This window comes from Paroedura picta, chromosome 9 (genome assembly GCF_049243985.1).
Source record: "Paroedura picta isolate Pp20150507F chromosome 9, Ppicta_v3.0, whole genome shotgun sequence".
NCBI lineage: Eukaryota > Metazoa > Chordata > Lepidosauria > Squamata > Gekkonidae > Paroedura > Paroedura picta.
This window is the reverse complement of record NC_135377.1, coordinates 29,501,271-29,528,903: the sequence shown is the minus strand read 5'-3', so window position 1 is coordinate 29,528,903 and position 27,633 is coordinate 29,501,271. Positions and strand designations below refer to the sequence as shown.

General features: G+C 40.1%; 1 long non-coding RNA gene across 2 annotated transcripts in view; it reads left to right on the top strand.

The window, feature by feature from the left end:
* The first annotated feature begins 3,334 nt into the window (after nucleotides 1-3,334).
* LOC143844207 (uncharacterized) overlaps nucleotides 3,335-27,633 on the top strand; it is a 40,722-nt gene continuing 16,423 nt past the window's right edge. For both annotated transcript variants that reach the window (XR_013233860.1, XR_013233861.1), the window contains exon 1: nucleotides 3,335-3,982. This is a non-coding gene — a long non-coding RNA (uncharacterized LOC143844207). The remainder of the gene's footprint in view (nucleotides 3,983-27,633) is intronic.

Here is a 27,633-nt window from a genome sequence, read left to right as displayed (position 1 = left end):
CATCGGATGTTGTGCATATTTTTCAACAAAATTTGTTTTTGTAAAGGGAAACAAGATAGCACCTTGTAGAATTGAATCAGACATTCTGTTCTTGAATCCTTACCTTTTCCCTGTGAACACACCCTATTATTAATGTACATTATTACTCCAAGTATGTCAGGGAAGGAGACAAACAGCCAGAATCAGAAATTTCTCCCTAATTCACTCTGCCTAGCCAGCAAAATGTAACGCAAAATTATTCAGGGGAAAAATACAATTTTCTGTCATCTCTGCCATACACTGATAACAAAGCTACAGGCTAATATGTTTTGATATTTTTGTCACTCGTTTATCATGTGACCTTTCATGCTATCATTAATACAGCTGAGGGACAGAGCAGACGCAGTGAAATAAGGGTGTGGGGAAGTCAGATTGCTTCTCTAACAACTAACGGTCAGTCACAGCAATTTATGCTTTTCTTCACTGCAGCACTGACTGAAGAAGAGAAATTGTTATTAAAATTTGATATTACTGTCTCGGCTCTGCCACCTAGAATTTGCAACTTTTAGCTATGATGAGAATGCTGGGAGGAGGATTTAATAAATTTCCCTTTGAATTATGATATTAATACAATACGACATGCTTGCTTAGATATTCAAAGAGTGGAGGAAAAAATCAGATTCAGGACACTGGGACACTGAATATTATTTGTAACCTCAAAGCATTTTAGCCAAACAACATATCTAAATAACGCAGGTACATGAAATGGTTCCACAGCTGTGTTTCATTTCTAAGGTGTAAAAACAACTGAGATTTGTTTTAATCAGCATAATTTTCAGACTACACTAGGAAATGCAGTACTTTGTTTCTACTTTCTTTAATGATACATCAAACATATCTGAGATTTGCATTCAGCTTGACACTATTTCTGAGAATTGCTTCGGTTTTTATGTTGTTGGCTGCAGAAGCTAGACTGTTAAAAAAAATGATCCAGTTTCAGCCTAATATATATTTAACATTAACATGCTTAAAATATTTCATTGCATATAGTTCACCACTGCTGAGGACCTTTACAGTACTTTAGGAAAAGCCAAGAATGCTAGCTTTATATATATATATATTTTTAAAAAGGAAAATCCCAAGCTTCTCGTCCTTTCAAAATGTTTGCATTAAGAAAAGACTGCAAGTGATACAAAAGCAATTTCCACATTTAATGCATAGAGAGTGTACATTAAAGACATCAAAGGATTCTGTTCCTCCACCCACTCTTAGGGAGCAGGTTTTTAATCAGGTGTGTGAAAAAACCATTATATACAACCAAAAACGTTTATTAAAATATTTAAAATCTGAAGCTTGCCAAAAAGCAACCTTGAATTGTTTTCCTATTGTGGAAGCTTCTAACAAGCACATAGGACAAATATCTTTTGCATGCAAAAGAAGGTGCATGAGTAACTTCAGGTTGGGATATTTAAATAGATGCCAAAGAAAAGTGGTTATTTTAAAAATGGAAAGACTGTAGGATCTTATCACAGTGTATAAAGGATAGGATGAAACCAGTTTTTTTTAAAACAGAGGTATTCTTTCCAGAACAGACACAGGTCATATTAGTAGTCCATTTTATAAATACAGTTTAGTGTGAGTGAACAGGAACGTGCTCTAAAATGCATATTAACTATGCATCATACATTTGACTTCATTGCAATAGATACAAAAAGAAAAAGGATTATTTATTATCCACCTGTGTATACATCCTGCCTTGCAGTATACGACTGGAAATATGGATAAACATTTTATTTCAGCATACACATTTTATTTCATTTATCATTTAATTTCAGCTTTCCCCTAAATCTTTAAGCGTGGCCTTAATAGGAAAATATATAATGATTATGCAGTCTGCAGGTTTAGAACATTGTACTGGAGAGATTTACATATATGGGCAGTAAAGATTCCAGATGTAGAAACATATTTACAATAAGTGTATTTTATAATTTTAATGTTACTTTTGCAAAGGGAATATTATCTCAATCTTTGTTCCTAATATATAATCCCTAGCTGGTGTTTATAAGAAATGGTGGCTCCTTTTTAAAAAGGTGCTTTGAATAAGAATAGTAGTAAGAGGGATATAAGCTTGAAATGATATATGTAAATGCAAGGGTACCAGCAGTTTGGAAATAAAACTGATTTTGTTGCACCTTTCAAAGGGTTTATTTGAATATAGGGGGAAATCAAATCAGTGCAATAAGCAAAATTAATATTTTATAAGACAGAACAGGAGGGAAAGATTGCACCCATGTTTTGTGCATGTGATTTAAAGAAATTACTGAAACATGAACAAAGAATTCTTTTCCTTTTCACTGATCTGGAGAAAAATTCTCGACAGAAAGAATAGAAGTAAATACAGATATAAAGAATAGAAGTAAATACTCCATAGTTCCAAAGCCTTATGTGATCAACGAGACTAGATTATTTATCCAGACCCTGCATTATATAGAATTCCATTTTCATTTTTATAGGAAGGGATCTATGGAGGGGGGTGGGGTGGGAGGAATGGTTGGGGAGGTCAGCAGAAGGAATGGTGGACTATTAGCCACAGAGGACTCAGCTTTATTGTACTAGAAGGCCCAACTAATTTCATATAGATTTATTGAACTTTAAGCTTGTGAGTTTTAGAAGGAAAGGTTTAAAATCTTAATCCGAAAGCACTGCAAGAATGGGATCCTCAGTCTGCCTCCCTCCCACTAGTAGACCCATTTTCTTCAGCACTATCCCAGGATAAGCATGTTTTTTATGGCTGTAGGCCAGCTCTGTGCATTACCCAGGTAGATGTATACCTTCCAAAAAGAAAAAAAGAAGAAAAGATTGCAAAATGGCATAAGGAAGTGGAAGTGACCAGCATTTGCATGTTAATGTTTTTAAAGGCTCTGATTTCACCCCGAAAGGATTAAAACAGTCAGAGTGACACCCAAAACTTAGATGTGGATCAAAAAGAATCTATGTCTCTTTCTAAGTTGGTGGCACGTGTGCATTTGCTTAAGTGAGCTTTGGTTTATTCATTAAACGTTACTGTTAATTTGACTGCAGGACACTAAAGCACCATCGTCCTTTCCCATTCTAATCACATAACATTTTACAAAACTGGTGGGTTTTAAAACCTGGCATTCATGTTTGCATGTAAATAAAGCCAGAACCCACAAACAAAGCCTGCAATCTTACATACTCGCCTTCAGTGGTAAAGGATGGAACGCCTGCCTGCTACCAATCAGCAAGTGGTTGCTATGGTTACAGGGTCAGGAAATATGCCTTTTCCCCAGTTGTCCAAGGCTTGCACATGTCACTTCTGAAACTATGAATTTTATATACAGGTCAGGAGATGCATACCAAAGAAATAAATAGTGTATTGGACCATAATGACAGCTAACGTTCAAATGTCCTTGATTTTTTTTAATTCTATCCAAACAAATTTTGTCATTTTGAATGGGTTGGGGATTTTTTGTATAAAACTGGAGCAATTCCTTCCTGTAATGAAATTTGGCAACGTAGGTACAAACTCTGCCTTGTTGTTAGAGAGCGCAATAACAACTCATTTTTTAAAAAGCATTTTGTGTTGTTAAGCTTAATCTTATCTATGTATTTACTTACAGTTCTGTTTTTTTAAAAAACCTGCAGCATTGCACTCTTTAAAAAGTATCGTTTGATGCAATTTAAGAACTCGGATTAATGACTACTCTTTGGGAAACAAATTTATCAATGCTGTGCTTATGGCTACACAATATGGTAGTTAAGCTGTTAATTAAATGCACATGGTCCTGTTTGAACGTATAAATGCTTCTTTCCTCAGTATATTGGGGGATTCTAATATAATTTCTATAGGCAGAAAGTGATAGCTTTTGTAAAATGAGTGAATCGTGAATGCAGGTCTTGGTGGTTTATATGTCATTGAAGACTTTACTAGGAAAATTAGTCAAAGGCCTCTCGGGGGACCTTGCATTTTGCAACAGAGAAGGTAGGTCAAGTAAAGATGGTTATTTCAGGGTCTGTGTTATTTTTGACTTGTATTCTTTAGTATTAACTTACTGACCTTTCTTTTGATATAGCCTGTTTAAAGTTGAAATTCTTTTTCTATCAGATATGAATAGAACCATTGTTTGTGACAGCAAATTTCAGCTCCGAAATCATCTATTGGTTAGCACATGATAGAAGAAGGGTTTGAAATGCTAGATAAAATACTGGAAAATATTAGATCATTTTGCTTCATCTTTGCAATTAATCTCCTTTAAAAAAAAAATGGCTAGAATCAGATGTATCTTTAAAAAATTGTTAATAACTTTGTTGTTTCCTTTCTATCTGATGAGAGGGAATGAAATGTTATGTACTAATGAATAACACAGCATCTGCCAGAGAGACTTCAAGCAGTGAGGACACTGATTTTTTTAAGTATGATATTTGTAAATTTTGTTTAGAAAAGCCCTTCCTGTGCTGAAATAAAAGTTTTCAGAATGTTACATTTCAAGATACATCATGCTTTGTTTTCCCCATCTTTGCAACTTTGCTGTACTTCTTAAAACTCATCTATTGGTGACAAAATAGATTGAAACATGGATAAAACACAAAAGGGGGAAATAAATTTTGTTTCTCCCTTCTTTGTGGATTGCAGCTTTTGTGCAAATGAATATTTCTCTCTCTCTCTCTCTCTCACTCTCACTCTCTCTCTCATTTGGCCAGGAAAGATTAGTCAGTACCTTGATAACACCCCCACTTTTTTTTTTTTTTTGCAAAAAGCGGGCATTCAAATGAGAACCTAAGCACAATTCTTTTCAACAGGCAATTTACCCCATGACGAGATATGCTTTCACTTATTTTTCTTTGACATTCTCGCATCTAGCAGCACAGCAGGTACCCAGGGGTTAGGCTTCAAATAAAGGATAACTACCTCCTTATATTAATAGATGCCATTGTATGAATGTCATATTATTGCAGCATTTAGTTCCTTTAATTGTTTTCTTCTAAATTATATATGATAACACAGGCCCAGACAAGTGAGGAGGGGAAAAATCTTCAAACTCCACTCTTTTATCATTATTGTTATTGCTTTGCTGCATCTTAACGTGTGTATGTATATACATACACATACACACATTCACACTGTGCCTACATGTAATGCCACTTGGAATTCTTAAAATGTTTGGAGAAATGAGGGTGACGTGGGACTGCAGGATGCTGTAATTAACTGTTTGCTATTTGTGCTTCAGATCATTTCTGATATCAATATCGTATCCCATCATGAGACTCCAAAGAAATGCTATGTATTTTAAATATTCCCCATCAGGCAGTCAGAAGCAAATATTCTCTTTCTGAAGACATTGGGCTCTTTCCCTTAAACAGCCAGCATCCTCCAGTTCTCATGGTTATTCTATGAGACTATACCAGACTGTTTTCATGTATCCCCCCCCCCCCGTTGGTGACTTTTTTTTTTCATTTTGTGTAGCCAGATGAGTCCAGGTTATGCATCTCTTGGCCTGCGTGCAACCTTGTCCATTAAGCAGACCCTGCACCTTTGATGTGAAGCATCAGCCCTCTGGTTTCTGTGGTTCATTCATTTTTGTGGTTCTGTAACGATCTCTGCCCTAGTCCTGAATCCTGCCTTTATTGTAGACAGAGCTGACAACAGGCAGCCTTGTCTTTCATTTCCTTGATGTACTTTGTACTGCAGTATGGCTTTTGTTAGTATTGATGCAAACATTACCATAAACCACCACCTAGGGACTGAAAACAATTGACTAACTGTTTTCAAATCCAATACACTTAAGTTGATCAGATACAAAGTTTAAGTACAGTTAGCTTGGGGAAAAAGCACCAATGCTGTGTGGTCTCTGCTTCAGCATTCTGGAAAAAATAAAGAGCAGTGGAATGTGGCTGCTTATGTCAAGGCAAGTGGCAACAAAATGTATTCAAGAGGTGAAGATTGGACCCAGGAACACATTCCTTCGCTGGCTGACAGGCCCGGTTCCGCTTCCTTTGGCCTTCTTTAAATGATCTTCCCTTGATCTAATATTAAAGGTTCTTCCAAAGCAAGAAAATAAATGATGTTACAGAGGCAAAGCAACCATTTTATGAGCTGGTTCAGGTTTTGATGAGATGTGCATTTTAAATTGGCTGATGTTAACAGTTTCCTGCTAAATTCTAAACAGCAGGCTAACAATCATGTCACTCATTATAACGGAAGATTCCGTATCCCACGGAACAATTTCAAAGTTAGCGGCGTTGTGCATGCAAAACTGCGCCTGACCCTTTTTGAGGAAGGAGCAGTAGCTGGGTCATTTGCTTTTTGAGACTTGTTAGATCCTGGATTCGAGCCTTTGTAAAAAGGGCTATTCAGATTCAGTTTCCGTGCGATGCTTCAAAGATGTCAGTTGCATCTTTGAAGTTTCTTCCTAAATTAAGCAGTAGAGAACTTGAGGAAGTGAAACAAAAAAAAATCCACAAAATGAAGCAGGTTCAAGGTTCTATGCATATTTCAAATCTGATAACACTCTGCTTCTTATTAAGCACTGCACAAGGACACTGTGACTAACTCCCCTTTTGTTGTAGCCGGAGCATGTTGTAATGAAACGTAATGTTTGGCAGCAGAAAACAAAAGCTTTAAGCAGCTTCATCACAAATGAAATGCTCTGGAAACGGTTCTGAATGCCTTTTAAAAGAGAAGCAATCGCATCCAGACCAATTCTATCTAAAGGGATGGGGAATCAACACTGTTGCCAGTGTGAGCTTTATTGGCAATGATGCTCCAACCACCACCATCCCTATTCCTGCAAAAATAGGAATCCAGGCAGCTCTACTGCACATGGGAGGCTACTGAAAGAGCTCATTGAAGCCCTAGCTGAGAATAGGATGGCAACTCCAAACTGCTCCCATTCTTGCCCTACTGACAGAAAGCTCTCATTTACTTGGTTGTCATCAGCCTGGCCAGTTCCCACACATGTTAAGCCATTGCTAACATTTCCACTGACTTTTCTTAGGTTCTACCATTATTTCATATTTCTTAATGCCAGCTTCTTGAGCAACTGGAATATATGCATTAGCTGAAAAAGTTACCAACTTCTATTTCTGTTGAGAAATAAATGCTTTTATTTCATATTAATCAAATAAGCGAAGGGACAAGGCATTGTGAGCAGAGGTGTACCATAAACCTTTGCATCTCACAATGACGATCTTATTCAAAATAAAACCATCACAACAAATGCAGTATAGTTAATCATAATTAGATTTTAAGGTAATTCATAGTCTCAACAATTTTACAATTCATTAACAAGTTCAATGTCAAGATCAGTGTGGAAGAAAACACCCACAGAAGTCAATTATGACAACTTTGTTTAACATCTCAGTAATTGCAGTTGATACTAGAACCATCACAGAACTGTAAAAGTTATCAATAATAATTGACTCTGAATCTTTAAGAGGCAGCTATATCCAAGTTCAGCTCATACAATAAAGATGCCGGAGAGCTACCGTGATTTAAGTCTTGAGTTCAATGTGTCATAGCCTCCCTGACATCACTTTATTTTTTAACCATCATCCAGTGGACCGTATAAGATATATAGGGGTTGATGGCTTCAGCCGCTTGAATTTATGTGCGAAATCTCTTGCTGAATTGTCCCATAATTGGGTTCTTAAAATAGATTTTCTTGGCTAAGTACAATTGTAGTTGTGTGTTGTAGCCAAGTTTATGCTTCTGTGTAATGCAAACGACCAGCAGGGATTTATGGGGGAAGGGATAACCGTCATTGATTAATAATGATCCAATAGGTTTAATGTCATAATTAGAATAGAAGAATGATAAATAGTTTAAGGGGGGGAAAGTTTTGTGAAAATTTAATGGATGACAAAAATAGTCTTGATAATGCTGCACTAATTCAGTCACTTATTTAATTCAAAGATATTTATTATTCAACTTTGTAGCCTATCTCTTTTCTAAGAGTTAATGGTGGCAAATGTTATGGCAAAAATTAGCAAGTCACTGTCTTACAGAATTACCCATATATGTTAAGAACTATTCATATCAAAAGGGACTGTTAGCTTAAGGAAGGAAATAATACATACGTTAAGGAATAATTTGGCTAGTTTCATCTTTGCATATAGTCAAACTAAAGTCTCTTATGTCTATTGAAAAAATGGGAACAAGTTAGCTATACACTTTGTCTAATTTCATTTTCCATTTGATTTATTCCTGAGGTTGCAATCAAAGTATGCTGAATAGAAAACGAGTCCCATAAATAATCGGTGGTTTACTTTGAAGTAAACATAAGAGTGAGCAATTAATACTGGCTAACATCATATGAATTGTAGTAAGGGGATTCTAAAACTTAAAGAATGATGAGGTAACAAGGTAGGGAGAAACTTCTGGCTATATAATATCCATAAAATTTTGTCATTCCAAAATACTAGATATAATAAGTACTTCCTTCTCTCGGCTTAATTGTTCAAAATGTTAGCTGTGAAATTCTGCTGGTGATTATAAATGAATATTCTATATATTTCTATCATTGTACATATATATGACATGGTTATGGATGAGAATTTACCTTTCATATTCAATATATATATATATAAATTGAAATGTCTGTTTGTAAGTCCTCATTAATGACTGCTTTTAAAATCATGGATTTTATTTAATTTTCAGCAAACCTTGTGCCTGCCTTTTCATCACAACAAATTTCATTGTCAATACATTTTCATAAAAACAGTTTATGTATAAGGCTTAAAACAACAACAATAAGAACAGCAGAAAAGTCACATGGTCGCAGAGACCTGCTGGTGTTTGGCTAATTCTCCAAAAACTAGGAAACACTTTCCTGACAGGCATTTGTTGCTTAGATTATTTCATAAATGTGGATCAGAACTGCATTCAAAATGCACATGATATTTGAGAATCTTGCACTCAGGTGTTTGGTATTGCTGACAAGACATACAGATAAAATGATGAGCTGCTTTTTCTTTTAGTATGAGCTCATTTGCATTCAGTAACAATAGCACAAGGTGAATCACAAGAGATGCAGCGTCACTTAGAAACATAACAGAAGTAGGAGTTAAGAGATAAAAGGAAAGGCTCCTTTTTGAGACTTAAGTGGACTTGATCTCTTTCTTGCAGCCCGCTCTTATGTCAAGCTGCTATCATGGTTGAAACTCTCAGGCAATGAAGGCAAACCCATGATTCAAACTATTGTCGTAGACCAGACTGCCCCCCCTTCCAGCTTGCATACAGATAAACAGTTCAACAACAGAGGAGGAGACTGCCCTGAAAACAAGAGTTGTCCTGAAATATGAAAACTTTGATATATTTATCGTTTAATTCAGCTTCCAAATCGGCCGTTTTTCACTTTGTTGGTCAATTTTGGCAGCAGAGGACAGCATAGCCATTTAAGTTTTAGCCAAAATTTGCTGATAAACCTCAGAATAAAAATGTGGGGAACAAACAGTTGAATTAAAGTTATGGTTGACTTTATTGACAGCTGAGCTAAAGTACATCCTAGCCCTATTAATCATTTCTATCTATTCTTAGTAGGGACACTGTTAATACAGAGAGACAAATCTCTGGAGGCTTAGAATACTGGGCACATCCATACATACAGAGAGCCAGTTTGGTGTAGTGGTTAGGAGTGCGGACTTGTAATCTGGCATGCCAGGTTCGATTCTGCGCTCCCCCACATGCAACCAGCTGGGTGACCTTGGGCTCGCCACGGCACTGATAAAACTGTTCTGACCGGGCAGTGATATCAGGGCTCTCTCAGCCTCACCCACCTCACAGGGTGTCTGTTGTGGGGAGAGGAATGAGAAGGCGACTGTAAGCCGCTTTGAGCCTCCTTCGGGTAGGGAAAAGCGGCATATAAGAACCAACTCTTCTTCTTCTTCTTCTTCTACTGGTGCGGCATAAGATAGGTCAATGCTTCACCTCTTGCTGCCTGACTATCAGTTAGCTGCCTCCTGCCTCAAGTCAGGCAGAGTGCAGTAATATTGTCCTGTCCCAATAGAGTCCCCTCAGGAAATCTTTTTGACTGGCCAGGCACAGAAAGTTGATTTAGGCAAATCTTCACCTGGTAACTGCTTCACAGTGCTTAACCAAAACCCTGTACTTCCCTCACCCACGCCATAGTCTTCACTAACCATACTATGTCTTCCTTTTAGAGCCTTTCAAGGCAATTTAACGACCAGGATATAGAGCAGGGGTAGTCAAACTGTGGCCCTCCAGATGTCCGTGGACTACAATTCCCAGGAGCCCCTGCCAGCATTCGCTGGCAGGGGCTCCTGGGAATTGTAGTCCACGGACATCTGGAGGGCCGCAGTTTGACTACCCCTGATATAGAGCAGGTAAAAAAGAAAGTCATTCCAGAGCTAATTTTGGTGAACTGCCCCCCCCAAATTCCTTCAGTGATTAATCTTGTTACAACTTGGTGAAGAAGAGAGAGTTGCCCAGTGGAAGGCTGGATGCATTTTTTAAAAAATTATTTAAGCCCTTTTAGGACCACTTGATCTAAAATGGCTTACAAAAATAAGTCCCAAGTTTTTGTTTTAAAACATCTGAATGTGGATGACAATCAGATCTATCACCTCACAGATGACTGTACAGACTCCCCCCACAGAAACATTTGCCAGATGTTTTGAAGCCATAGCTGGATGGTTAGAGCTGAGCTGGCTGAGATTTCTTTTCAGGGCAGAGTTCACTTTTTCAGGTACAACAAGAGAAATAAACCCCTTAACCTCAGTTTTATAGAAATTTACAAAAAGGAAAAAAGGGAGGAGTTGTCTAGTGTCTAGAGATGTCTAGTGTAATAAATCAGAGATTCTCTGTATGGAGACTTAAACTTCTTAGGTAGTTTAATGGATGATGGGAGAGATCAGAAGTTTTCACATGGAGTGAAGAAACACAAACATGCAAAAAAATCAAATTAATTTGTTCTCAGTCTTCCCCAGTTGCCATTTTAGGAATGATAACAGTAGCATATCTTACAATAATGTTCTTACAATAAGACTGAAATACCAAATAGTAGTAGTAGTAGTAGTAGTAGTAGTAGTAGTAGTAGTAGTAGTAATATGCTGTAAATTGCTATAAAATGCAAAATTGTTAACTAGGGTTGAGAAGATTTTTCCCTTTAGCTCTGTTTAGGACTGTGTTGCTAATATACCAAGCTACATGGGAATTAATAAGCTTGCTCTGTAGTGGGACTCTAAAAGGATCAGGGAAGAGCTAAAATTTGATATTTGCTTTCACTCTTGCAACTGGACACAAACTGGTGTTTGAACCCATTTAAAAGGGTAAATATTCTCTCTACTCCTTACAAATGCCTGGGAACTTTTGAAACACACATCAGAATTCACATATCTATTAATCTATGAAAAACCCACTGAAGCAACATCAAAATAACACCATTTATTCTATGTAGACTGTTCCACTCTATGGTCCACTCTATAGATATAAAATATCTGTAGATCAGGTGACCCTGACCTGGACAGCCCAAGCTAGCCCAAGCTTGGAAGCCAAGCACAGTCAATCCAGATCAGTATGTACCAAGGTCACTGCACAAAAGCAGGAAATGGCAAGACACCTCTGAATACCTCTGGCCTTGAAAATGCTACCAGGATGCCTTAAGTCAGCTGTTATTTGACAGCATCACCACCACCACCATCATTTTTCATATGTGGTTGTGCGTGGCAGAGTCCAAATCGGCTGTTCGGGGCCTGTGCAGCCAGCACCATGCTGCAGGAGGGGAGGGGTGGGCACCTCCTCTCCCCCCCCCCAACATGGCGGAGCACTGGCTGCATTGGCCTGGAATAGCTGATTCGGACACCGCCGCACACAACCCTATGTGTAATGTGGCACAACTACTTTACTCCATCAGTATATAACGTTGATTAAACTTCTTACCCCCACCCCCCTTTTTTTTGCCAAAAAGCAATCTGAATTGTTTCTGTAGGTTTATTTTCAGAAAGTGAATTTTGTAGCTCCTTGACTTCTCTTAAATGATGGGGGGAGGGTAGGATACTTTAAAAACATTATTTTATAAAATAAAGCAACTGTTCAGCTCTTCCTTAGGAACTATCAAAATTTATTCCAGGATAAAATTTAATGAGTTGGAATTTACTTTACCAGGTGAATGTCAAGTTCAACCATTTTATATTCTACAGTTTCTACAGAATAACATTGTTACTAATCTAGAATTCTGTAACAGGGAGGCCAGTAATGGGATGGAATAAAGACTACACATTTGTGGTTTGGCCCAGTCCCTGCCCCTGGCAGCCCTGTGCCAATCCCAGCTCCAATCACATAGGTATCCCCTGTGCAAGCATGTCTGTGCAAGTCATGTCTGTGCATTCCCCAGTCATTACCGTTTACCCCCCCCCCCCCAGCAAGCTGGGTACTCATTTTACTGTCCTCGGAAGGATGGAAGGCTGAGTCAACCTTGAACCGGCTGCTGGGATTGAACTCCCAGCCTCATGGGCAGAGCTTTCAGACTGCATGTCTGCTGCCTTAACACTCTGCACCACAAGAGGCTCATTCCAATCACATAGAACAGTGTAAAAAAGCAGCACTGCCCGGGACACCCCACCTGCGATCCGCCCTGGCCATATGGAGTAACTTTCTTGCCCTGTGACCTCCCTCTGTTGCTATCAGTGGCTCTTTTTCCCTGGAGGAAACCCCAAGTTTCAGATAAAATTCCAGAAGAATCCCAGAGGTTAACATTTGTTTAGTGGGGGGAGAAGATAAATCTACATACTCATAGGAGCTGCAGAACACAACATTTTATTGCAACTCAATGAACAAATTCAGAGAGTGAAGTTTCCTTCCACTCCTAATCAGGTTTCAGTTAACTCTTTGCTATCCATTTTACGAGCACAAAGTGCAACAGGAGAAAAGGGAAAGGATTTCTCTGGCGGCAGCAAGTGCTGTGATTGATGACCTCCACCACAGACTGCCAAGTGACAAGGCAACCCACCCCCAAAGAAAAAGACTTCCCGCAAGAAACCCCTTGAAGTGAATGCCAGAGCCTCCCAAAAATCTGGATTAGCCACTGAAGGGCAAAGCTGAAGGCAGCATGGGAGGGAGGGAACTGTGGGCAACTTGGAGCTGCTGGTGTCAGCTGAGGGAGGGCACCCTTTGAACTGCAGCAAGTAGCTGGCACAAGTGTTATTATTATTAAATGGGGCCATACAAACAAAATTTCAGATAAATTCTAGTATGAATCCAGGCTACCTAGGTGCAACTATTGCAGCTGCAGTCCCAGGATATAGTTAACTCTAGAGAGCCAGTTTGGTGTAGTGGTTAGGAGTGCGGACTTCTAATCTGGCATGCCAGGTTCGATTCTGCACTCCCCCACATGCAGCCAGCTGGGTGACCTTAGGCTCTCCATGGTACTGATAAAACTCTTCTGACTGAGCAGTGATATCAGGGCTCTCTCAGCCTCATCCACCTCATAGGGTGTCTGTTGTGGGGAGAGGAAAGGGAAGGCGACTGTAAGCTGCTTTGAGCCTCCTTCGGGTAGGGAAAAGTGGCATATAATCATAGAATCATAGAATCATAGAGTTGGAAGGGGCCATACAGGCCATCTAGACCAACCCCCTGCTCAATGCAGGATCAACCCAAAGTATCCTAAAACATCCAAGAAAAGTGTGTATCCAACCTTTGCTTGAAGACTGCCAGTGAGGGGGAGCTCGCTACCTCCTTAGGCAGCCTATTCCACTACTGAACTACTCTGACTGTGAAATTTTTTTTCCTGATATCTAGCCTATATCGTTGTAGTTTAAACCCATTACTGCATGTCCTTTCCTCTGCAGCCAATGGGAACAGCATCCTGCCCTCCTCCAAATGACAACCTTTCAAATACTTAAAGAGGACTATCATGTCCCCTGTCAACCTCCTTTTCTCCAGGCTGAATATTCCCAAGTCCCTCAACCTATCTTCATAGGTCCCTTGGCCCCAGATCATCTTCGTCGCTCTTCTCTGTATCCTTTCAATTTTATCTACATCCTTCTTGAAGTGAGGTCTCCAGAACTGCACACAGCACTCCAAGTGTGGTTTGACCAGTACCGTATACAATGGAACTATGACATCTTGGCATATAAGAACCAACTCTTCTTCTTCTTCTAGATGAAGAAGAAAAAAAAATGATTCTGGGCAGGTAGGGCTCAGTCTTGCATAAAAGATTCCCAAGTATAAGCTTTAGGATGTTCAGGGCTGATCCTGTGTTGAGCAGGGGGGTTGGACTAGATGGCCTGTATGGCCCCTTCCAACTCTATGATTCTATGATTTCTGTGACCTCTTCTGCACTGGCAGTGTCGCACCAAGCTGCCACCATGTGTTTTGGCCAGGACAGATAGCCCCATCTCTTCCCATGTCTGTACGGGAGGAAATTTCCCCACCAGACCTGGACTCCCCTAGATTTGTGCCTCCAGATGAGACAGCCAGGATGACGAGGTTCTGCTGTGTGGGTCCACCGCCAAGGGCATTCCCTTTTATTTTCCTTTAAAAAAATTTTTTAAGTCCCAATCAGATCCGCAGTACTGTGCAGAGTCACGGAGCCACCTGGGGCATTTTTTATCACTTCTGGGATACCATAGGTCAGGTGAGGGCAGGGAGGAGTCAGGCTAGGGCAGCCCGATTCTTCCCTTCAAGTCAGCCCTGGTCCGACATAGGCCTTGATGGCACCCACAGAGAGGAAAGGAATGTGGAAGAATCCACATTCCATTGCCATGGGGCAATGGACGGTCTGAGAGAGAGAACTGCAATTGATCTACATTTCCTGCACCTGATGAAATGAACTCCTCCTACTCATGAAAACTTATATCGGGTTAGATTTAATTGTTCTTTAGAGTGCCACTGGACTTCTCTCTGATTTTTCCACAAAAAAGTAACATGGCTGCCCCTCCTTCTAGAATCCAAATATAAAAATCTGTACTTTTTGTATGTGTGTATGCAATTATGAATACATGCTTTGTAGAATCATTTTCCGGGGCTGTTTAGTATTTGGCTGAGCTAGTATTCAAACTATTTTAAGATTCTTTGTAATTCAGTCATCTGGCAAAACTAGGTACTTTTTTCAGTGCTGACTAATTTAGTGAAACTCAGGGGGGGTGTTAAATGAAAACTAAGCAAAAATGTTTTACAATTTATTTTTCTATGCATTCAAGCCATTGCATGCAAAATCCCTGTTATTATAAATACTGCATTATGCCATCATAAATAATTGATTTTTGTCACAAAGCCATTTAGAGGGCATAAAACAGTTTCAAACTTGCAGGAGAATGCATCATAACTCTTTCCTACACTTGTCCTCCTGGAATCTTACTGTAGTGATAACCACTATAGTTGAATTCTTATCCAGTTCCTTTATGATGTAAGACAAAAGAATGAAGAGGGGGAGCTGTGATGTCATAACAAATTATTAAATTCTGGAGTGCAGGAAAACACTGTTTATTGTGTGTATGTGTGTGCACACACACGGGCAAGCATGTATGCATGTTCCCTGTTATAACGTTTGGCTTTTAACAGAGTTCTTCCAGTGGTCCATCTGTTCTTTCATCATGTCTCATACAGAGGCCAACCAGTTCCTCTGGAGGGCAAGCAACAGGGCATAGAGGCCTTATATACTGCTTGAAAATAGAGTTTCACCTGCATGTATATTACTGCATGTTGCTTGTTTTTCGACAGCTGAGCTTGGAGGGGAAAACACATCCAACTGATAAGCAATGTGGTGGAGTGAGTGTCCTGTATAGATACTCGTAATGTTCCATTCTCAACATGAAAACAGCCAAGTCTCAAAGTGCAATAAGAAGAGATAAATGAACATTAGGAAAAGAAAAGGTGTTTTTAAAAGAGAACATTCCAAAGATGGGTAACCTTTTCAGGTCTGGCCCACAGGGCTTCTTAGGAACAAATGGAGGAACTGCAGAGGTACAACTCCTTGAATTACAAGGAGTGCAAAAGTGCTGCTACAGGTTCCCTATTCTCCAGGAGCAGCATTTCAGGAGGCAGGCTGAGCTACTTAAGGAAGAGGAGACTCAGGAGTGTTAATCATTTCCATACATAGAATTTAAATTGTGTCCAGCACAGTGAAATGATTGACTTTTAGAGTTGCACAATAGGAGGCAAGAGAATAGTTGTATATCTTCAACAGAGGTATATCCTTTTAAACTCATTGATTTACACTGACTAAAACCACAATCCTAAAGCCACTTCCCTGGGAGAAATGCCCATTGAATAGACATTTGTGGGATTCTGAATATACCTGCTTAGGATTGCACTGTTAGAATGGTATAACTTTTCTTAGGATTGCACTTTAGGGCTTTTGTTGGACAGATTTGTCCCTTGCCAATGGCCATTATCTGTAAAGTTATCACAAATAAATGCCCTGCAAGTTTTGTAGCCTGCTAATTTCACATGGATATCAGAAACAAGAGTTTACATGTAAACTGTAGCATGGATAGTTGAGTTGTAAACATGCTTGCTTCGAAGTTCCTCTGAAAACACTGAGGTTCTGAGCAAACATTTTTAAAGTCAGGCTGTAATCAGAAGATTTGGCTCTCAGTGTGAATCTATATAGTACTCCTGCAAAAGTATATTGAAAGCAGCATGCTTTTATTTCTTCCAAATCTATCTTGTGTGGTTTGTCGTCTCCCAGATATGTCTAAACATTTTGAGGATTGGGAAATACTGAGGATGGCAACATTTTGCTTATATAAGCTGTCTGCTTTCCTCTAACATTCAAGGTTTCCAAGTAAATAGGTTTGGAAGCTGAACTGTTCCTACTGGGGATCCTGGGACCCACGGATGCAATGGTGCCCACTAGCACTTTCCCTGGCACCCTCCAAGTGTATTTAGACAGTGGGTATGGACAGATGAGTTTTTGATTTTTTGGGTAGAATGCTGACAATGGCTTTATGTAAATTAGATATGTAAATAACAGAAAAATATTAAGAAACATAGCAGGGTTTCATTCCGTCCAAACATGAGAAGGCCCCAAAGCTGAAAAGCTTAATGCACCTAACTGAACTTTCCATTTTCATAATATAGGTGGCAGTTGATAATACTATCAATACATCACATTTTGATTACCTTGCAAAATTAATGCAAGGTAATTAATGCAAAATTAATGAAATTATTATAATCTGGTCAGAATCCCTCTTTTATTGTATGCATGTGCTAAGTGCTTTGTCCGAACCTCCAACAACAATTATCATTATTACAGGTTAAAAATGGCTGGGCTCATGAGAGGAGTCATATAACAAGGATTTCGTTTTAACATTTTCCTTTTGCATAAGTGTGTTAGATGTCTTTATAATGGAGACAGATATTGCCAGATAAAGGTCTCTGAGCTAGCTCTATACATTATTTGTATGTGCAAGAAAATATTAATTAAAAGTATGTTTGTTTGAAAAGGTGTCCCCTTAAGCATGTTATGTTTATTAGGTTTATATCCCGCCCCTCCTGACAAGTCAGGTCGGGGAGGCTTACAAATAAAAGGCAAGTAGCCTTTACAATAGTCAATACAAGAAAACAGTAAAATCAGTACTCCCCCCAAATTAAAACATAAACCAGTCAACCCAGACCAATAGCAATAACAAGATGGCAGACAAAACCCAAAAATATCTCCCCAATTCCACCTCCTCCACCCATATCACTTCATACAGCATATGATGGAACAGCAGTCAGTCAGATGTACTAGTCTGACGTAGGGTGGGACCCACAGATTGATCAATCAATCCCAAGATCTCCCCCCAACCTGAACCAAAAACCTGACAGAAGAGCTCCATCTTACATGTCTGGTGGAACATTGATAGCTTTGTCAGGGCCCTCAGATCTTTTGGGAGCTCATTCCACCAGGCAAGGGCCAGAGCTGAAAAGGACCTGGCCCTGGTCAAGGCCAGGTAGACATTCCAGGGGCCTGGGATGACCAGGAGATTCATACCCACAGAGCAAACCACCCTGCAGGGGGCATAGGCAGAAAAGTAGTCGCTCAGATAGGCAGGACCCAGGTCACATATAACCTTAAAGGTTAGAACCAATATCTTGAACTTGATCCAGAAGCAGACAGGTAACCAGTATACTTGTCGAAGCACAGGCTGGTTTTGTGCCCCCCAAGAAGTTCGAGTGAGGACCCTCGCAGCTGCATTTTGTACCAGCTGTAATTTCCAGGTCAAGGAAATTTCCGCATAGAGTGAGATACAGATGCCTAATCTGTAGGTGACTATTGCATGGATCACTGTAGCCAAGTGATCAAGGGACAGGTAGGGCACTAGTAACTGGGCTTGACAGAGGTGGAAAAATGCTAAATGGTCTACATTCATGACCTGAGCATCCATAGAAAGGGAAGCATCAAGAATCATGCCCAAATTCCTGGTAGCCAGTGCAGGAGTTAGTTGCACCCATCCAGGTATGGAAACACACTGCCAAATCCTGCCCCTTCCCATTCAAACACAGAACCTCCGTCTTGGATGGGTTGAGTTTCAGGTGACTCTGTCTGAGCCATCCAGCCACTGCTTCCACACACCTAGCAAATGGTTCTGGGAGTTGGGGAGTCCAGCGAGATGTCCAGAAGAAAATAGAGCTGGGTATCATCAGCGTACTAGAATCATAGAGTTAGAAAGGAACTCCTGAGTCATCTAGTCCTGCACTATGCAGGACACTCACAGCCCTATCTCTTATCCACTGTAACCTGTCACCCCCTTGAATCTTCACAGAATAAGCCTCTCTGTCAGATGCCTATCCAGCCTCTGTTTAAACATTTCCAAAGATGGAGAACACACCACCTCCTGAGGAAGTCTGTTCCACTGAGAAACCACTCTGTCAGGAACTTCTTTCTGATATTTAGACGGAATTTCTTTGGAATTAATTTCATCCCATTGGTCCTTCATGAAATGTTGAATAACTACTATCAGTGTCAAACATACCCTAACTGATTGGCATTTTGCAGTTTTGGGCACCACAGTTGAAGAGGGATGTAGACAAAATGGATCATGTCCAGAGGAGGGCAACAAAGATAGTGAGGGGTTTGGAGACCAAGATGTATGAAGAAAGCTTGGGGGAGCTTGGTCTGTTTAGCTCGGAGAGTAGACGACTTAAAGGGGATCTGATAAACATCTTCAAGTATTTAAAAGGGGGCAATGTAGACAGTGGTCCACAACCTTTTTATCACTGAGGACCGGTCAATGCTTGACAATTTTACTGAGGCCTGGGAAGGGGGTAGTATTTTGCCGAGGGATGTTGCTGCCGCTTCAGCCCCTGCTCCACTTGCTTTGTCGCAGGCGCCCCTGACCTCCTGCCACCCGCTGGGGGGGGGCGCTGCCAGCAGTTGCTGCGCAGTGCCACACCGAGCGGGAGCCCCAGCCATGGCAGCCACCAGAGAGCACCAAAGATGAACCGGTGGCAGAGTGGCAGGGCAGCCCCTGAGGCAGCAGCAGGGGAGGAGGATGAGGAAGAGCCACAGCCTGGTACCGATTGATCCATGGACCGGTATCAGTCGCTGGCCCGGGGGTTGGGGGCCGCTGATGTAGAGGATGGAGCAGAGCTGTTCTCTCTTGCTCTGGAGGGATGGACCAGAACCAATGGGATAAAATTAATTCAAAAGAAATTCAGTCTAAGCATCTGGAAGAAGTTCCTGACAGAGCAGTTTCTCAGTGGAACAGGCTTCCTCGGGAGGTGGTGGGTTCTCCGTCTTTGGAAATTTTTAAACAGAGGCAGGATAGCCATCTGACAGAGAGGCTGATTCTGTAAAGTTTCAATGGGGTGGCAGGTTACAGTGGATGAGCCATAGGGTTGTTAGTGTCCTGTATAGTGCAGGGGGTTGGACTAGATGACCCAGGAGGTCCATTCCAACTCTATTGGAGTTATGCAATGGTCCTAAGGAGGATCAGCAGCATGACTCAAAACTTTGCCATGCCTCTCTGGGTATGATGCAGCTGGTTAGGACAAGCATGGCCACAGTGTCACCTGGCTTTGCTTTGTACATGTCTGGTTCTGGTTCTGGTGCAGCAAGCAAGGAAGAACATGGTGCCCCCTTCCTTGCCAGCATGACAGGAGAACAGGGTTACCAACAGTGTCCTGGGAAATTCTTGGAGACTTAGGAGCAGAGCTTGGAGCAGGGCAAAGTTTCTGGAGGAGAGTAGGTTCTGTAAGGATGTGATGCCATACAATCAGCCCTTTGAATCTGCCATTTTTTCCCAAGGAAGTTCATGTCTGTAGACTGGAAAGCAGTACTAATCCTGTGATAACTCTCATCTCCTCTTGGAATTTGGCAACCGTAACAGAGGAGGGACAACCATTTTTTGTCCTTTCAGTGCTTCCTTGATTGTAGGAAATAGATCAAATTAACTTGGTTTCTGCAGTTGCCCCCACAAGGACAATATTACACTATGCAAAATTGTAACGCCTTGCAACAAATCTGTCAGGGAACTAGTTTGTTTACAAACAGGAAACTATCTTGAGTGGAAGAATTGAAGCAAGATTCCCATTACCATCAGACAAAAAAGGATAAAGAAGGGTAAAGAAAGCACAGTTCAAAACTGTCCTTGTACTTCTGTATGAAGTACTTCTGGAAACTGGACCCCAGGTGGAGCATAGCTGAAGGCTGCTGGTCATTGCTCGGGGTGTGTGCGTGTGAAATGAGGTGTAAGTAGGAGGGGAAGTGTTCAAGACAGTGGACACCAAATTATATTGCTTATTGCTGGCCAAGACAGGAAACAGCATGCTCTGGTGCTGTTTTAACTCCTGTCCTTGTAACCCTAATGAACGCTAGCTGTGAGAAAAATGAAGATCAAATTGTGGTGGAAGAAAAGAAAAGAAAAAGCCTCACTTTGGTTCATGTTTGCCTGAACCAGTGGCTCTTGCAATGGCCTGGAGTCCAGTAAATGTAAATTGCATTTGCAATGGAGGTTAGCTTAATGAACCTTTTTGAAGTCCTGCAAATTTTATATTACAAAGCCACCACTGTGTGTGTGATCACATGTAGAATTGAAGACAGTAAAGCAAACCACTTCCATGAATAAATGCCCTGAAATTTACCCTCTTGCAGAGGTGGATTAAGCATTTGATATTTCAGGATACATCTTTTGAAATCAAGTTTTCCTGCTGAGCACGGCAGCAGTCTAGAGAAGAGGGACTAGATGGACCAAAGATTCTCGGCCTGTCTTAAATTACTACACATCTGTAGGCTACAATCTTCATAAAAACCTCTCATTTATTCAGACCTCCCATGCCCAGAACTCATATGCTGGTTGTGGTTTATGTCACTTTCTACTTAGTTCCTACATCATATATTTTATGCTCTCTATTTGGACAAATCCTAGATTGTAGAAAAATGTCACAGTACCAAGATGTCTGGATAAAATGGGTCAGTTCTGAATGGGGTAATGGTGACTAGAATCTTACCAGAATCTAATAATGCAGGTACATTTTTGCCTTTTATTTCTCTTTCTGGTTCTAATTTATTTTGCAAATTAAAGCATCTAATGATTTCATAAAAAATCATGTGCTTTGGCCAAAGTTTCTGGACATTGGAAATTATTGCAATCAAAGTTAGGCCCTCAAGACATTATTGAGTTGGTTCAAAACAATTAAAATTGTGTTTGACTTCTGTTGGTTTTATTGGAATGTGTGTTTTATGGGACAGAATAGAGGTCTACTGGGGAGACCTGAATTCAATTCTTTGCTAAGCCTGGAAGCAAAGTGGATGAGTTTGGGCTTGTCAGATTAAATACTGGCTTCCATTCAGTACCGCTGTGATGATAAAATGGGATGATAACCCCCAAGAGCACCATCCATGAACTACACGGAAGAAAGCACATTGTGTATTCCCATATGTGCAGTGTTTCCCCATTCATGTAAGCTGAGAGCTCCATTCATGTGTTTATTCTTATGTCTAGAACTGGAGACTTTGTTCCAGAAAAGTCAAATTTAGAATTGGGGGAGGGGTATTATGGATGGAATTTACATTTTTGATGATGCTTTGTTCCATTGTATATATTATTAGTAGTATTATTAGTATTATTATTTAGATTTTTATTCCCCACCACTCCCGGAACCGGCTTGTGTTGGGTTACAACAGTCCATTAAGAATAAAAAAACCCATTAAAATTACATAAAACATCCAAAAGGGGGAGTGGTGACACCAATGAATGACCCTGGTGTCCTGCTGCCTTTAACGCCAAGGGGGAGGGCCCACCAGAACTTCCTCTTGGACCGTGGCCTCAACCATATACCCAGTGTTCCAACTGTGATATTTTTATGCAGCCCCAAATGGGCACACGGTGTTATGCATAGCAGCTCCCTCTCCACATTATATTTGTAATAATCCTAAGAGGTAGATTAGTGTGAGAGGGAAACTGGCCCAGAGTGTCTCAACAACTTCCATGGCACAACTGGGACTTGTGCTTGTGACTTCCAAGTCCTGGACTAGTACTATAGTTTTACTTTTGGAAACTAATCAAAGTATTCTATATATACCCACAGAATCTGTCCATTTCTGAGGCTTATCCATTTGTAATATTTATTTATGCAGTCATTTGAATACTCTCTAGAGACCTATCACAAAATAAAAGATAAGATCATAAAATATAAGATCATTACATTTATCAACAATTAAAATAGCCAGTAAACCCAGAAGTATGTCGAAAAATCACAGGAATGGCAGAAGGAGAAAGGTGTGTATGTGCAGAAAATGTACGGGGAAATCGGCATGTGCACTAGCAGTTTGCTCTGGGATTTAAGGTGGGATTCAAGGGAAAACTTTTACAATGATTCCTGATTTTTAGGTAGGATATAGCCTGGTCAGGATCCTAATCCAGAATGGATAATGTCTTTGATTTCTTAATTCTGGTAAATTCAGTAGAACTTTCCAAAGCATCATTAAAAGTGGGATACAGCAGGTATAATATTTTTATACATTTATGATTTATTAGAACATTTATTTCCTGCCTTTCCTCTTGGTACAAGGCTAGGCTGCCTTTACCTTGCCTTCTCTATCTTCATACCAATCCAAGTTCTGGCAAGTCCACTAAAATTAACCCTGTAAAATGGTAATACGGATACCGATGATTTGAACAGGTCCCAAAAACATTCTTGTGGTAAAAGTAACTTTCTTTGTATCATGCCCATTTATTATTTTTTTACAAGTCCAATTCACTTATCAGATCCCTCCCCCCCCCCCACCAATTTTATAAACTTCAAGCTATCCTTAATACAACTGATTGCCTGCTGGTACATTTCAAGTATTGTGAAATATTGGGTTTGTTTTGCAAGCAGATAGCATCCATCGATATGTGAAAGAATTTTTTTTTAACATGACGTACAATTTATCCTGTAAATATGCCAATTGGAATATATAGGGTTGTTACGTCTCCTTATGACTTCAGCTAAACAGCAGTTTGATTATTGCCCAGGTAAAATATTCAGTGTTATGTTATAGCTACTACAGGCATTGATTAAAGTCTCTAGTGTTCATGAAGGCTGACAGGGATTCAAAGGAGGAAATGTAAAACTTGAAGGTACAGCAGTGTAGTGACATTTCACTCTATAAAGCTGCCAATATTTTAATCCTGCACGTAAATCATTTCCATCAGTTCAATTCCATATCTTAATTTGGGTAGCAAACAAAGTATTGGCTTGCATTATTATCTTTAATAATTAGTAATGTGGCACCAGTTACATCCCATGGCACAATCCCTGGCAAGAAGCAGGGAAACATTCTGCATGCCAGTTTTGGGGAGGACCTGGCATAAGTAACAGAATGGATTTTCATGCTGTGATCAGCCTCAATTTCATTAGTTGCTCTATAAACCCTTTAGTTTCTCTGCTTGTAAGTGACGCCTCCGTCAATGATGCTGCTGTATTCGTTTAGAGTGATGATTGATATGGTAATAGATACAGCGTGATTGAAAGCAACCTTTGTCAGTAGGGAGGCCAAATACTCAAACAGTGTACTGGTCTGACTTTGCTCATTATTGGAGGCCTTTCATAGTCATATTGACTTGCTGTCCAAATGTTGTTACTTACCCAAAGCTTTCATTGTTTAAATGGTATAGACATTGGTATTGAACACGGCTTTTCCCAATATTTGTCCTAAAAATACACACACGGCTCAATTATCCTCAGAAAACGTTAGAGTTTGTAAGTATTAAACTGACATTTGGGATGAAAAAATAAACTTTGGATTTAGAGGAAAATATTATTTTACAGGCAATTTTATTATCTCACTTGATCTCATTCTCATACAGTTTTGTATGAGATTTCCCCCCCTTGAATAAATGAGAAGTTCATTCTTTCCCCATTTCTATCCATGGAAGACCACAAAACATTTCCATGTTCATCAATAAAGCACACCAGGAAAAAGAGAACGCTGTGTCATGGGTGCAAATTTACCAGTCGGTATGGATAAAATAACCTTTCAGTGGGTTTATTTTACCTCTCACCTTCTTGTTCAAAATAAGGCACCTAGAAAAAGGAAGACTCTTTTTAGTAATCATACAACTATCAAATTTCCAATCAAATAGCCACCAGATAGCAGTTTCTCTTCAGGTCTGAACAATTAGCGATAGGGCTGAACAGGTAGAAAAACGTGGTGGGAATTCTCACCAGGCTAAAGGCAGCACATCATGGCACCAGGCTGTAGCTTCTTGGGAAAACTTCAGCAGCTTGGTGAGGGAGGCAAAAATATACCAGTGTACTTCTCAGGCTCTTGCAGGTACATCGAAGTCAAGACTTCCATCTCTCAGGGATGAATTTACCATTTTTTAAAGTTCCCTTTCCTCAGTGGATATAGTAAATTCCTTGCTGCTCTTAGTCTTGATTTCCTTGCATCTGGAAAGCTGAAATTCAAATTGACAATCTTGGGACAATATTCAGCATTATCCTAAGCATGTTTACTTAGAAGTAATGTGTCCAGTAGAGTTTGCTCCCATGTAGTTGTACTTTGAATTGCCACCTTAATCAGTCAGACTTCTAAGTAGAATTCCCTGCTCTGGCTTTGGAAATTTCTAGAAATTTGGGGGTAGAGCTTGGAAAGGGCAGAGTTTGGAAAGCTGAGGGAGATCAGCAGGGGTGAGATGCCATGAAGTCTGCCCTCTGAAGTTGCCATCTTGTTTAGTTCCGTGACAACTCTGGGCATGACCTTCTCAGCTGGTGCTGAGAACAGAAAATTTGAGTTCCCAAGGGATATTTACCACTGTGATCAATTCATAACACCATGCCACTTACTAGACTGGAGATAAATCCAGATTTTGTTCTCCCCTGTTGAATATTCTACAACAGACATGCTTAGAAAAAATCAAAAGCATGTCTTGCTAGATAGCTGATTACTAATTATGCACGGTAGAGGGGAAATGCCCTGTTCAGCTCTGCAGCACCACAAAGCTGAACCAGGCATTTTGTGCTCCCATGGGGACACTGTAGGTTGGGGGGGGGGAGCTAAGCCTCAAAGGCCCAGCTTTGTGCACAGGCCTGCCCCAGCCAGGCCACTGATGGCTGTTGAGACAAGACAGGGAACATGGAATAATCTGCATTCCCTTGCCATGTGCCATCAGAGGCCCTAACTTGGGCTAGGGCCAGGAGGGGGCTGGGATGGCACCAGCATCATGTGTCTGGGGATTAGCCCTGCTGGCATGCAGGCACTGGGCCACCTTTCCCGGACCATGTATAATCGGTCAATGGAAGCATGAGCAGCCTGACTTTTCCTTGATAAACACTGCTCATCTTTACTAAAATGAAAGAATTGACCATATTTTGCAACTACCCCATAATTAAATATTTATATCAATCATTATTTAAGGTTGCGTTTTCTACCCCATAGTTAGAAGGGGGGGGGGACTGAATGGCATGAGAATTGTTACTTACAAAGCAAATAATATTTAAAGGCGCACAGAGAAAGCAGTGCTTGATAGTTCTATGCTGCATGTTTCTTTAAAACTGTTACCAAGAATTCAAACGAAAGACCCTCTTTCCACCAACATGCTTATGATGTTTTGTATTTCCTTTTAACTCACAATGATTTATTGACTTTTTGTCCAATGTGTAAGATGCCCCTTGAGGACTATTGTGGTAGAGCAGCTGAAGTCCTTGTGGACAGGGAGGGAAAAAAATCTACCATGCTCTTCTCAAGTTAGTGCTTGGCAAAGTGGAGAATGTTGAGAAAACTGATCAGAGGCCCAGAGCCAAGGTAGGCTTACCTCAGGATGATTATGCAAAGGAGGTCCATATCTGAGTGGTTAGTTGATTTCCATTGCAGAGCCTTTTGAACTAATAAGGTTGTGGCCCTTTTAATACTTAAAACTTTGTTAGCTGTATTCAGTCCATCTCTGTCACTCATAATTTCAGTTCAAAAGTACCAGTTTCAGACATGGGTCCTCCAACCTGGAAGGAAACTGATAATGTTTTAAAAATAATAATAACAATAGCATTAACCTGTAAAAATCAAGTCCCAGTTTAGCAAGAGTTTTATATCAATGACATAGGATATAAAAATGCTGGGGATATCAGCAACCAAAAGAGTGGTAGAACTAAAAGGCTCAGAGTGGCATCATACGAAATCAAAGAGAAGTGAAAACAATAAATTTGGTGAGTTTGCATTCGTTGTTCACTTGGAATGGATATAGGGTTAGTTGATGTGCTGCTAGGAAAGTGGTGAGATAGAAATTTATTTATTTATTTATTTAATTAATTAATTAGTGATTAATTAATTAATGATTTTGGGGGTGGAGTGTTATGTGATAGTAGTATCAATAGACTCCCTTTCTTAAAAGTCATGGTGAACCATGGGAGGGATGCAGCCAGGAACCAAACTACCTGGAGAATCAGGGCAGGAAACAATTTCTGTACTGAAATAGCCACTGCTGCAAAGATGTACCTATTGTCATTTCATAATGCAAGAACTTGCATTGACTGGTTTGCCCAAACATCGAATTGCCCTAGGTAAAACATTCTGCGTTTGTCACGGGACAAGAGCATTCTGCAGTTTGTCTTCCCAGAAGCCTGCTTTAAAAAAATAATAATACAGAACATGTGAAACAACAGTTCTCAATTACTATTCTTTGCAGGCCTCGTTAAGGGAAATCTAACACTCACCATCCTCATGCAGTGAATTGAGACTTCTACGGCTGGGTGATTTTTATTTCACTTAATGTCTAACCTTTCATTACACTTGTCCCAGCTATGGCTCCTATTCTAGAGAGGCTTGTGCTATAAGGCCAATTTTGATATAATTTACATGGATAAGTGGCAGAACATGATTCTCGCCTCTAATGTGACATTAAGACTTGCACAAACTATAACTCTTCTTAAAGTCTCAGAGTTCATCCCTAACGAGCAGCTTTTGCATAAGCAAAATGTGAATTTTAGTGTTGCTCAGGAAAGAAAAAAGCAGAAAGAGAATATATTCCTGTATACAAAAGTGCCAAAAGAAAATTTTACAAACATTCACATCAAATATAGTGTTTGAAACAGGCTATTGGACCTGGTATTCCCTGGGGTGCTTTTTAAAAGACTGTTTCATGATTATGTGAAGTTTGCTAAGTTGAACTGAAATGTTTGTGGTAAATCTTATTGGCATATTAACTAATGCTTCAACTGCTGACACCCTTGTTTATAATCAGAATGTTCATGGGTTCCAGTTTTTATGTGAA